This window comes from Vicugna pacos, chromosome 27, assembly GCF_048564905.1.
Source record: "Vicugna pacos chromosome 27, VicPac4, whole genome shotgun sequence".
Taxonomy (NCBI): domain Eukaryota; kingdom Metazoa; phylum Chordata; class Mammalia; order Artiodactyla; family Camelidae; genus Vicugna; species Vicugna pacos.
In genome coordinates, this window is record NC_133013.1 from 21,109,023 (window position 1) to 21,123,113 (window position 14,091).

Genomic DNA, 14,091 nt, shown 5'->3' on the forward strand with positions numbered 1-14,091 from the left:
GTGGTGGGGAGGTAATTCGATTCATTTGTTTATTTATTTTTTAGTTATTTATTTTTTAGTTATTTTTTAATGGAGGGGCCGTGATAGAACCCAAGACATCGTGCATGCTAAGCATGCACTCTACCACTGAGCTATACCCTCTCCCCCTCTCCCCGTAAAGTTTTACAATATTGTCTCTGAAATCCACACCTTCATTAAGTGACATTAGATCTGTGAGGAGAATGACTTTATTTGGAATCTTTATTCTTTGCTTTGGAGCCAGCCTGTGCTAAATTGCAGGCTTCCCGGCAGCAATCTGCCACAGCCGCCCTCCGAGAGCGTCTTTTGCAATGTTCCTCCATGGGAATTTATACTTTTTATTCAGATGAGGCACTGAGATAATTGAATTTGATGGGAAATGATTCCAATTGCCGATTAACTAATTTGGGAGCTTCCTTGAAGCCAGACAGTGCATTGGGGCAACCTCAGCCTCCTTTTTATCTTAGTGTCTGCATTTCCTTCAAATAATGCTTGAGACATAGTACGGGCTCAGTAAATGTTTGCTGACTGACTGCATGGACGTGTGAGGGGGTAAGTCCTGTCAGTCAGTAGGAAATAAATAGAGTGGGACAGAAGACATGTATGATTGCTGTGCATAAAATAAAATAACATAAAATCTATGTTTCTAGAATTGTAAGAAATTGCCTGCTATGGGAGTAGTTAGAGACTGAATTACCTGGTTAGTGTGCCTTGGTTTTTGTTTTTGTTTTGTTTTTCCAAGTCAGGGAATCTGAATGTTTTCAGTTTGGACAGCATATCATTTGTGTATGACTGTACAGCCAGGATTATTCCTAGAGCAAGTTCTTGCCCAGGATTTGCTTGTTAACTGTCTACTCTGAGATGTGGGTGGGACAGGACCAGAATCAGAGGTGTTTCAGTGGTTATATGGTTATATGTTGAGGGGCCTTGTGGAGATCTGGGACAGTTTGGACATGTGGTCAGGCCATCAGGGATGAAGGTCTATGATGACTGAGGAGTGGGGGTGCCTTATCTATCTCTTAACCGAAGATTAGACCAAGAGAAAAGCAGGGGAGACCTGACTTGCAGTCAGATTTGGGAAGAACCCAAACTCCCTTACTTTGGTTCATTGGTTTGTGTTGTTATTATAAATATCTGGTATGAAATAAATGAGATTTTTTCCCATCTGATTCTTGCCCTTAAAAAAGAACTGAGAGATACAGGGAGTATATGATTCCCTTATAGAGGGATGAGGGCATAGGCTTAGGGAGACAGTATTAATGTTGGTCAGGTGGAAGCCAAGAGGTTCAGGGAGAAGGGGCAATGAAGGAGTGAATTAAGATCACATTGTCTAAGGAAATGGCCATGTGTCACCATTTCAGTGACACATATTTGAGTGACTCAGTGTTTACTTTGTGATCCTGGCTTAGGGTCTCCTTAGATTGCCACCACCAACCCCCTCCCGCCCCGCATCTTCTTGGGGGTAGTTCTGGATCTGGTTTCTGGGGCAGGTGGGACCGGCATGAGTATTGAGTAAAAATAGCCTGCTCTGACTTCAGCACATGGGGTCCAGACAGGCCAATGTACTTCTTTATTCAGTCATCAGAGGGATGGATAATAATTGCACATATGGTCACTGAAATCTGTTTCCCTTTCAAAGTGCTCATGGTCTGGCTTGAGCTGGGTTGAGATTCTGCAAATGGGCACTTGGGCAACTGCTTTTCCATGTTGAAGTGTCAGAGCATTGAAGATCAGCTCATAATCCTTTTTTGGCCCATAACTTCCAGAGTTATTGCAAACCAAGATCACAGAATGGAGTTGCAGGCTATTCATGTGGCTGCAACCTTTTTTTTTTTTTTTTTACAAGCTTGTGCAGAATGTCAGGAGGGAAACTCTAGTTTGCATTTTTATGGGCAACGTGAAGAATGCTTTGTAAATATCTTAAAACTGAAAAAAAAGAAACCAACCCCAACTGGAAACACACAAACACATACACACGTGTCCCAACTCCAAGAAAGCTTATTTTTGCTAATCACAAACATCAGGTATCTGGTGATCAAGCAATTTCCTGGCAAGAAATACTTCAAGACAAGTCTGGAAGGGTTTTTACAAAGCCAGTTTTGACTGGCTCACGGACCACAGCCCATACCCAACATTCACAGGATCCTAGGTGTAGAGCAATTTCACATATTCTTTGGGACTGCTCTCTTCCGTAATGAAACCTGGGAACAAAACAGCCATGGAGTAATTTGAGTCTAAACAGAAAATGGAAACATATGTGGGAGATGTTGCTGGAAAAAAAAAAAGTGAACATTTGATACTGTTAATAAGGATTCAAAGGATATTTAGCTGCTCTGTTGGTTGGCGTAGAATCAGGTGAGGTGATCCACATGCTTGGCGCACAACCAAATCCACGAGAATGACCATAGCGAGCAACTGGATTTGGTAGACTCACAGTAATTAGGGAGTGTCTCCAGGAAGCTGTATGTACACAGCATTCACTAATGCCGAGCAGATAGCCAGCCCCAGGAAGAGGTTTTGCTGTATCAGCATTTAAAATCCACAAGGCATTACACGAGCTACCAAGTTAAAATCACAACTCCCTGCACTTCTTAGAATCACTGAGTCAGAACCGGGAGGGGCCGAGAGGTCCCGGAGCCTCAGTTCCCTTTCAGGGCAGGGTTCCTTTCCCTTTAAGAAGTAGCATCTCTTTTGTCTTCTCAGCCTTTGATTATGTATTTCCGGGGCAGGAGGCTCATTACCAAAGGAGCGCTTCTGTTGGATATCTATCTTTGTTACAACTTTTTTTTTTTTTTTGAGACTCTCTGAATTTCTACCATTTCCCTTATTCACCTGCTAAAACCTTTCCTAACCTGCAGGACAGCCCTTAGTTCTTGAAAGACATATCTGATGCTAGCCCTGGGACTTCTCATTGGTAAATAGAAAACATTAAGTGAGGTGGAGACAGGAAATCCAAACATCAGTGCTCACACTCACTTACAGCTCTTGGGGAGACTTGAGGGCAATGACTGTGTCACCAGATTCTAGTGGCTGCTTGTCTCTTCTTCTCTGATATTTACACCTCTTATTTCATTGTATGATTCTATTGGATAATTCATCGGTACATCAGCAGTTCTGTCCAAAAGGCATGTGGACTTTTTTCCCTCATATTTCTACCACCCCCGGGTTGGCCTAGACCACTGCATCAGTTTCCTGAGGCTTCTATAACAGACTGGGGGGCTCAAACAACAGAAATTTATTGTCTTGCTGTTCTGGAGGCTGGAAGTCTGAGACCTAAGGATGGATAAACAAACTGTGATACAAAAAATGCAATGAAATACCACTCAGCCTCAAAAAGGAAGGAAAATCCATAATCTGGATCAACCTTGAGGACACTCTGCAAAGCAAAATAAGCCAGTCACCAAAAAATACTGTCTGATTCCCTTATATGAGATACCTAGAGTAAACTCATAAAAAACAGAGGTAGAACTCTTGATTCCAGGGACTAGCGGGAGGGGTGATGGAAAGTCATTTTTTAATGAGTATAGAGCTTCAGTTTTGCAAAAGGAAGAGTTCTGGAAATGGGTGGTGGTGATAGTTGCACGACAATGTGAATGTACTTAAGATCGCCGAACTAAATACTTAAATATGACTAAAACGGAAAATTTTATGTCGTGTATTTTATCACAATTAAAAGTAATAATTAAAAAAAAGAGACAAGAACTCTGAAACAAGGTAATTTTAATACTATATTCAACTTGGCAACAAATTTAAAACCTAGAGGAAATAAATGATTTCCCAGAAAAATTAATTCAGCAACTTGGACTCTAAGAGAAGTATGAAACATCAAATATCGTAGAAGAGATTGAAAAAGTAATTAAAATTTACCATTGTAAAGGACCACACAACTGTGTGGGTTGACAGCTGAATCTTATTGTACCCTAACCTGGACAAATTGTTCCAGTATCACTTAAATTGTATCGGACCATTCCATGGCTCTCAACCTTGGTTGCAGACTGGAATTACTCGTGGAGACTCAGAGAACACTGATGCCTGGGTCCCACCTTCAGAGATTTCTGCAGGGAATTCGGGGTGTAGCTTGGGCATTAGAATTTTTTTTTTTTTAAGTTTCCATGTGATGCTGATGTACAGTTAATGTTAGGAACCATAGTTCTAAACAAACATAGAAAAACTCCAAAATCACTTATTCAACCCTGCTTTGTTTCAATATTGAAAGCTGACTTTTAAACAGTATGAAAAGAGAACTGTATAGACCATCCCCACAGCTTAGCTGCATAAATCTGAATTAAATATTTTGACTAAATGAGCATAAATAGGAAGGTTTAACAATAAAATGTCAATTCTTCTAAAATTTAATTTATAAATTAAATGCGTTGATAATCAGAATCCTAACCTGAACTTTTATTAAATTGAATAAAGGATCTTAAAGTTCATATGGAGAAATAAACATCTAAAAAGAGCTAAAAATAACAGGACAAAGAAGAACAGCAAAGAAAAACAAACTTACATGACCTCAGAGCACGCTGTCAAGCCAATACGATCTGAACAATAAGGTATTATTATTGGAAAAGAGTAACAGAGCAGTGCAAATGCAGATTAGATTACCACGTGGATGAGAATTACATTTAATATATGACAAAGCCACTCTACCAGTTCATAGACAAAAGAGTGCTATGAGTGATTGGTTAAAACTCTGGAACAAAGTGAAAACGGATGTCTGTCCTGTACCATAAATTCCAGAGACAAAAGTTAACTAAACAACTGAAACAATAAAAACTTTCCAAGAAGATATATGAGACTCTTCATACTACTGTCTAAGAGTGGGAGAGACCTTCACCAAGACTGGGCACCCAAAGGTAAACATGAACACGGTTGTCTCAAAATTAAGCACGTTCATAAGGCAAAAGATCCCAAATATCAGTCAACGAATAAATAATAGCTCTGGGTAACGTAACTGAAATCCACACGACAGATGGAAAGTTACTACGTAAAACAGAAAAAGCACTCCTGCAAACTGAGAAGAGAGTGTGGCACAATCCAAAGGAAAAGTGACCAAAGTGTATATGATGATAATTTACAGCACAGCTCCAAATGCCTCAAAACATAAGTTGCTCAAATGCACTGTAGTCAGGGAAATAAAACTGAACTAATAACAATGAAATAGCATGTCACACTCATAGCCTAGTGGAAATGAACAAAGAGATCTATAACCATTGCAGGGAAAAACCTAGGGAAACGGTACCCTTATCCATTGCTGGTGGCAAAATAAATTGTTAATCTTTTTTGGAAAGCAATCTGACAACATCTATTAAAATAATGTATAGTTTTTGACCTACAAATTCACTCCTGGGAAAATTTTCTCTAGAAACAAAAGCCACAGTTCATAAGAATCTATACACATAGATATTTATTACAGCATTGTTACTTGTGGCAAAAATGAGAAAGAAATGCGGTGTCCATCAAATGAGTGAGTCACATGCCTACCACTTGATTTAGAAAACTATCCACAAGTATTTTTAAGTAAGGAAAGGAAGTGGGAAAATATATAATAAGATTCTGTTATTGCAACACAAACAATAACTCTTTCCAAACAAAAGACAGTGTGTGTGTTTGTGTGTATGAATAGAATTCTGTGTGTGTATAGAAATATATTCCTGATTAAGTGAACAAATAAGCTTAAGTATTGTTGTAGTAAATCAAATATGTGTAGGAGCAAGTATCTGTATTTGTTTGTATCCAGAATAAAGTGTGCATGTGTGTGTGTGTGTGTGTGTGTGTGTGAAATTAAGGACAGAAAAAAGAATACACATATGATAAAATATACATACATTTATGTGCATAAGGGGCTAAGCATATGAATGCCTATGTATATAAGAATAAGAAGATATCGAATTATACAGCAGTAGTAACATATGATCAGATTATGGGTATAATTGGGTGCACGTGTACACAAGGATGTGGATGGAGTTGAGATTGGGGCGGCTCGTAAAGGTGGGGAAGAGCTAATGTTACGGCAGTAGTCAGATGGGAATGAAGTTAAAGATGGACCTCTGTGTGAGGTTGTGGACCTGGATGTGGATAGAATTAAAAGCATGAATCTGGATGCAAATTTAGAACTGGATGAAACTACAATCTATTTTCTTCTACACAACTATATACAGGATTTTATAGCTGTAGCCCCATTAGATTATAAACACAAATTTTCTGGCTGTATAGGATTATTCATTGGATTTTTTTTATCTGTACCAAATAGGATTTTTATTCCACATCTGTTTAAGATTGTACTTACGTATATACTTAACTCTATAAATCTACATGTGTGTAGGAATATATAAATGCAAATACACATGTTAATGTATCTGTGCTTTCATTATAAAATTATGAAAATGAATCTCTATATTTTTAATATCTAATAGTTCGTAAATATACCTGTGTAGAAATTCTTGGACTCGTGTAAATAAATATATATCAGTCTATGTAGGCGTATATAGACATTTATGCATGAATCCATGCCTGTAATGAATTATGTAAAATACATCTGTATCTTCATAGGGGATTATGCAAATAGATTATTTATAAAATGAATTATGCAAAAGGACATTTTGTTAAGATTATGTAAATAGATCCATGTCTTTAGAGGATGATCCAAATGTTTCTTTCTCTGATTCCATATCAGATTATATAATGATGTCTATCCCAAATTGTATCTATCCCAAATTAACATAGCTTGACCTACAGAATGCTAATACATGAATAGTCCCTACACAGTGTTCTATAAACACATGGGTATCTGCTTACTATTACAAAGTATTGCCATATCAGTAATTTTGTCTGTTTAGAGTGCATAAATATATCTTTAAAGACTATGTATATCAATTAGCATCTATAACTTTATATATTCAGAATTAATTACCTATTTCAGTATGGTATTATTTAGGGTACTAGCTTCTGTTCCTGTACAGAGCCATGAAAATGTCTGTGTCACTACTGACACAGTTTTATGTCAACAGAGCTCCCCCATGTATCTGTACAGGATTATGTATAAATACATATAGTTGACACTATGTAAGATTATGTATCTATATATCTGTGTAAATGTGTGTCTGGATCTGGAACTCGTTTAAAATTACTCAAATGTATCCATATACCCAGTCATGCAGGATAATGTAAGTTTATTTGCCCTAGGTCTACAAATGCATTTGTGTTTGTGTACGCATAGTACCTGTTATCACTGAGAACGCACAAGCACATCAGTCGCTGTGTGTGATTACACAAGTGTCACAGGCCAATTTCTTTTCCTGTTTCTGACTCTGAGCACAAGATACAGGTCTATGCACTAAGTGGTTATGAAAATAAATCTACCATTAGATCTATGTCGTAATGTGTAATGTATCTTCCTAGGCTTGTGTAAAAGTGTTTTAATCTAAATCTCTATAAGACTAGGCAAATGTGTTTCCTGAAGTCTTTTTACATTAATTTTAGACAGTTGCTCAAGATGGGGATACACTTCAACACACACCAATGTGAATATGTCTGTATCTAAATAGGGACATAAGTAAAATTCATATTTATCTTAAATATTTTGTTGTTGTGAATATGTGATACATATAAACTTACATATGTAACATACATATGTTATGAAATGTAGTAATTTCAGGATTATCTGTGAAATCATGGCACAACATACAAAATGAGAGTGTTACCAGAACCGCATGCTCCTTCTGTATATCTTTCTGTGTCTCTCTCATAATTCTAGATTTTCAAAAACAATGTCTTTCCTTTCTAAAATAGTAATATCTCAAATATACACATCCCCAAGCAATATATTGTTTGTTTTTCTTTGTTAAGTAGCCTGATTTTGTGCTCTTCTGTGACTCTTTTCACCAAAAATGATATTTCAACGTTCACCCATGTTTTTTGTGCATCTCAATTCATTTCACTGCTGTCTGATTTTCTCCTAGATGAGTGTGTAACAGTCTAATAGTTCTACCAACAAAGTGCCTGTACTAACTGAACAAAAACAAATTTCCCCTATCAGTGTTTGAGTTTCTGTTCATTCACATGCCTGTCAACACTTGGGCTTGTCAGAATTTTCCATTTTTGCAATATTATTCTGATTATTAATGAAATTGAGCACCATTTCTTTTTTTTTTTTTTTTTGCAGTTGACCACGTGTAATTCCTTTTCTGTGAAATTTCTGTTTAGATCTTCCACCAAAAGCTTGCATTGCCTTTTCATTTCATGTGATGATGGCAGAAAAGCTGCACCACCCTCACCATCATCTGGGAGGTGTTGGAAATGCAGAGTCTCAGAACCCATCCCAGAGCTGCTTCAGTTCGAGATTCCCAGGGGATTTGTGTGCCCATTGAAGTTGAAGACAGACTACTTCGGTGGTGCATTTTTATATTCATTCATAGGATTTTCTGCTTGGGCATTCAAGGTTTAAATGTAACAAATACAGTTTTCCCTTTTGCTACTTATTTTTGTCTCTAATTATGACCTTCTTGATAAATAGACGTTATTACTGTTAATGCAGTGGAATTTATGAATGATTTTAAAGGTTAATGCTTTAGTGTCTTGTTTAAATAGCTCTTTCCTATCCCAAGATCATGAAAATATCTGCCTCTATCTAAAGAGTGTTAGTTTTCCCCTTACATTTTAGAATTAAATCCAATAGAAATTGACTTTTGTGCAGGAGATGGCATTGGAATCCAATTTCATTTTTTTCACATGGATAATCAATTGTTCCAGAACTATTGATTGAATAGCCCATCATTTCCTTGATTACCTGCAATGCAACTCAGATACTTATTGAATTACCCTGTGTGTGTACGTTTGTTTCTGATTTCATTATTATGTTTGATGGTCACTATCTCTATTTTCATCAGTTTTTGCTTTCTATTTTTGAGGCTACATTATTAGATACATACATGTTAGAAACTGTTGTGTATTCTCGTGAATTAAAATTTTTATCACCCTATAGGTAAACTCTCTTTCCCCAGTAATGCTTTTTGTCTTAAACTCTATTTTTCCCGATTAGCATCTGCATAAAAAACGCAGTTGCCACAACTTCCTTTTGATTTATTATTGTCTGGTATACTATTTTTTGTCCTTTGACTTTCAAATTGTCACCCTATGTCCTGCTGTACTGGCAGCGACCCCCTCTACCACCATTATCTGTATCAGTCACCTAAGGTTAGGATATGCCGCTATGTGAAAATGGATGATTGTTTGTGTTCTTCATGGGTTTACAAATTAGCACAGCATAAAGACTGGAGACATAGTAGGAAGATGCTAAGATAGATTCTATAAAAAGTTAAGATTCCATATCATTCTAATAAGCAATTCTACTACTAGGCATCTCTCTTACAAGAAATATTTGAATGTATGTACAGAGATGTCGGGACAAAGATACTTATTTTAGCATTGGTTACAATAGTGGAAAACTGAAAAGCACTGCAAGGGCTACCCATCAGGGAATGTTAAATAAATGATGATGCAGTCATACTATGGGATATTTCTGTAGCCATTGAATAGAATGAGATCTCGCTCTAAGTTCTGCTGTAATGACACCTCAGTGGAAATAGGTAAATCATGGAAACATATAAAACCGATACTATAATTCCATTAAATAAAAACAAGAACAAACCACCGCATTCTGCATTTGTATATGCACATATAGAATGTAAACATATGACATAAAAGCTGGAAAGATACACGCCTAACTGTTGACAAAAAGCTTACCTCTGAAGAGAAACGCTGGAAGTGGAGGTTGGAGGCTAATGAAGGGGGGTTTGAGCATTTTATTCTAGATGTGCCTCTATTGTTTAAGCCTTTATAAAAACATATGATTGTGTTGTGTATGTAAATTAATCACTGGATGAATAATATGATGAACATTTAAAGGCAATGAGAAGGCTGAGGTGAGAAAGAGAGATGTGCAATGAGGACAGTGTGTGTGACCAGTGTCATCAAATATTGAGGTACCTCTCAAGGTGGAAAAGTCCTACATTAATTTCATATACACCCGGAGGGCAGGAGGATGGCAAAAATAAAACCAATTCATCTCTCAGAACTATCTACAAATAGGATGGGCTACTTGTGGGAAATAGTGAAATTCCTGGCCTCGGGCATTTTAAGGAGTAAATCCAAGCCCTAATAAAGTTTGGGATAAAAGACATTTAATCTAGATGGCTTTAGAGCTAGAAGTTTCTGATTTCAGTTTTGACTGGTTGCTTCTAGGAGCCACCACCTATATTCTGAAACACATTGTTCTTGCAATTGAACTTCGGCTCCTCGAGAGGTTCACAGGAACCCTTGGTCCTGACTATTGACTCAACATTTTTCAATGTATTTGTGGTACCAACGTCCCTAAGAGCTCCTTTAACAGGAAAACCTCAGCCACACCTCAACGCCCACCCCTCAGCCTTCTGCAAGAGGAGCCTCATCCCCCACCATATATTTACTATTCTAGTTCCCAGAAAAATAATGAGAAACCCATGTACTGGGTTCTAATCCTTCTATGCCTTATTCTCACGGCAAGCTTACCAAACCTGTCCCGCTTTCACTTATATTTCACTGGCCAAAGCCATATGGCCATGTGCAACTTCAAGGGTGGGGACACACAATCCTCTTGTGAGAGCAGAAGAATGAGAAATGTTCGTGAGCACGAGCAATATTTACCACAATAAGACACCCTCACCTTTTAGGGACAGCCTTATATTGGGATTCCTAGTGTTCTGGGCATTTTTCCCCACTCTTAATAGACATTCTTTTTTGGAGAAGTTTTAGGCATATAGCAAAATCGAGTGGGAGGCACAGAGGTTTCCCACATGCCTCCTGCCCCTACACATGCACAGCCCCTCCTATTTCAACATCCCCTGTTAGAGTGGTACGTTTGCTACAACTGAGGAACCTACACTGACACGTCATTGTCACCCAAAGTCCGTGGTTTACATTAGGGTTGACTCTTGGTGGTGTGCATTCTATGGGTTTGGACAAATGTGTAATGACGTGTATCCTTCAAAATGGTATCATACAGAGAAGTTTCACTGCCCTGAAAATCCTCTGTGCTCAGTCTATTTATTCCTGCCTCCACCCTCAGCCCCTAGCAATCACTATGAGGGTGAACCATGATTGGCCACCTGGACCATGGGCCACGTGCACACCTAGGCCAGTCATGCCTGGAACCCTTCCCTGGTTAGACAGGACAAAATTAGGACAAGCCTACAAGGGGTCAGGCTGTGGGCTTAGAGGAGGTTCCTCAAATGTCCTACTGTGGTGGTGGCTAAATTCTTCTCTGCCTTCAGGAAAATTTCAATCCTTGACCCAGCCCTTGGTCCTTTTGCAGACTGAGGATTCTAGGGGCAAATGTGGCAGGTTACACTCGATCTTAACCCCTTCCACGTGGTCACGGACAAGCTAAAGCCTGCTCTCAATCCACTGAACCTCCAACCCTTGAGAATTTCTTTGTATCTTGGTCAATTGGTCAATTAATTCCACACCGGAGTGGTGCTGCTCACACTGTTTCTTTCAACTGTCTGCATTCATCCCCCTGAGGGTTCTCTCTCTCTTTCTTCTCTTTCTCCTTTATCTTCCCATTCTTTTGTCTCTTACTGTATCTTTATCATGAGGTCATCTTCCTAATGGGATATTTCCTAATGAGATATCCGTGACTGAGAATAGATGAGAACTGTCAGAATTTTAAGCCAGAGAAGACCTTAAAAAGTGTTCAATATTACCTCCTCCTTCTTGCCAACTGGTGTGCCTTTCACAACTGACCCTGAGTATTTCCCATGCAAAGCTGGCTACTCAAACCTCAAATTTGCCTTTTTTAAAAAAAATTATTTATTTTGCGGGGGGAGGTAATTAGGTTTATTTACTTATTTTTAGAGGAAGTACTGGGGATTGAACCCAGGACCTCATGCAAGCTAAGCATGTGCTCTAGCACTTAAGCTATACTATCCCTTCAAGTTTGCCTCTTTTCTGGGAAGTCAGATGCTTAGGAAATGAATGTCAGTGATGAACCACAATGCAGAGGTCTATGGCCCATGGATCAAAACGTTCATTTACTGAGACTTTGGTGGTAAGAGCATGAACATCTATACTCAAGATTCATTCACCTGGACGTCTCAGCATTGAGTGAGCTCATGTGCTGTCTGATGTGTGTGTGTGGTTTTTCTTTAATGAAAGACATCATTTATTTTGTGGGATGTTGACATGGACATAGCTGTAGCTACAGCAATAGGTCTGTTTTCCCTACAAGAAAGTCTCACCTTGAGGGGCATATTTCCCTAAGGATCTCTCCATGCTTTAAAAGTGAAGTCAGAACATGGCAGAATTCATCATCCCGTCCTTTTAATTAGCACCCTTTCAGTCTAATGTTCAATTCAGGGATGTGGCTTCTTAGCACCACACCTGATTTTTATAGAGACAGAACTAACTCCTCCCTGCATAAACCATATTCTTCTCAAATGATGGAGGGGAAGTCTCGTTCAAAAGAGCTGAACGTTTTTCATGATGGATTTAACCACTTGTCTCACATTATCCCAATTAGAGAGACAAGTTTATACCTCCATAAATATCTAGTGTCTCACCTGTCACAGAAGATCAAATTTCTTTCATTACACAGCAAAGAACATTAACAACATTGAAAGACACGACATCATATTTGGTAATAGTACCTTATGCTAGAATCACTCTCCTGATCAATAGTCTTCACTTTTGTTTCTGAAACAGAGACTTAATTTCTCCACTGAGCACAAAGAAAAAAAGATTTGTGGTTTTTAAAATATATACTTATTTGCCTTAATAAAAGATATAAATCTATCCAAATGCATTCAATAATGTAATGATAAATTTGAGAACAAATAATTTTTAAGATCTTAAAAATAAAATTATCATAAAAAGAAACAACACATGAACATGCTGTTTGATCACTCGGAAGCCTTTGAACCACATTGTGCCTTTTAAATGGCATGAACTCTTCCTTAAATTTAGAAGAAGTTTGGCTTAATAGGAATTGTTTTTCTAATGTAAAGCAGTTTGCAATTTTTAAAATCAATATTTCATTTATGATTCATGTTTTGCTAAAGTGGATAATGTAACGCCTTAATGGATGGAAATGGATCACGGCAAAGAGGTCAGAGAAGGAACTGCTGCCATTAATAATACACGTTCTACAAGGTAATTGACAGACAGTGAGGAGGCGAGGCTTTAGACTGTTCCTGCAGGGGCCTGGGGATACAGGATGTGTACAAAAAATAGCAGCTGATTTTAAGAACAGCATATGTCAGAGAGACACACAAATTTGTGTGAATATTAGCAAGTCTTTGTCTTCAGCAAACAGCTTTTCTACTCATTCAAAAATGGTGGGCAGTTAATTACAGAAGAACTGCAGATGATTAGAGAAATCAGGAAAAATTAAATGTGCTGGAAGCAATCATTGCAGCAGGCACTGGGCATGACGTACCTCTGCTAGATGATTCATTGTTTATATTTTCCTAGTTTCCTACTCACAAATCATGCAGTTGATCATTTACCTTTCTGACGATGCTACAGAGTCCAACTTTGAGACATGTGCGCACATGCAAAATAATATATATGGATGCACATGCGCACACAACACTTTATATGGACACATATATCTATGTGTCCCCTTTACGCACATATTCACAAAATTATACACGCACACACACTAAGCAGACCTCGTTAAATGTTTATAATCCTATCATCAGAATTACATATGTAATCACATTGTACAAAATTTTGAACATAAGCCCTAATTGAACTTTGTGCAGGATGTGGCCTCTTTGCTGTGAGTCACACTGCCCCAGCCTCTCTGGAATGGCCTGAGTTCTGCCTCGACATCTTGTACACATATGTCTTCTAGGAAGAGCTGCCTGGGAGCTCAGCATTTTCCCCTCCAGATCTCCCCAGTCTGATCCAGCAAAAATGGCCTACAGAGGCAATATTCCCAGCACTTTAAATGAGAAACCAATAAATTCAGCATAAATAATCTACTGCTGGAGGGGGTGGGCACAGCACAAATAATCTATAGTCTGAAATAATCAA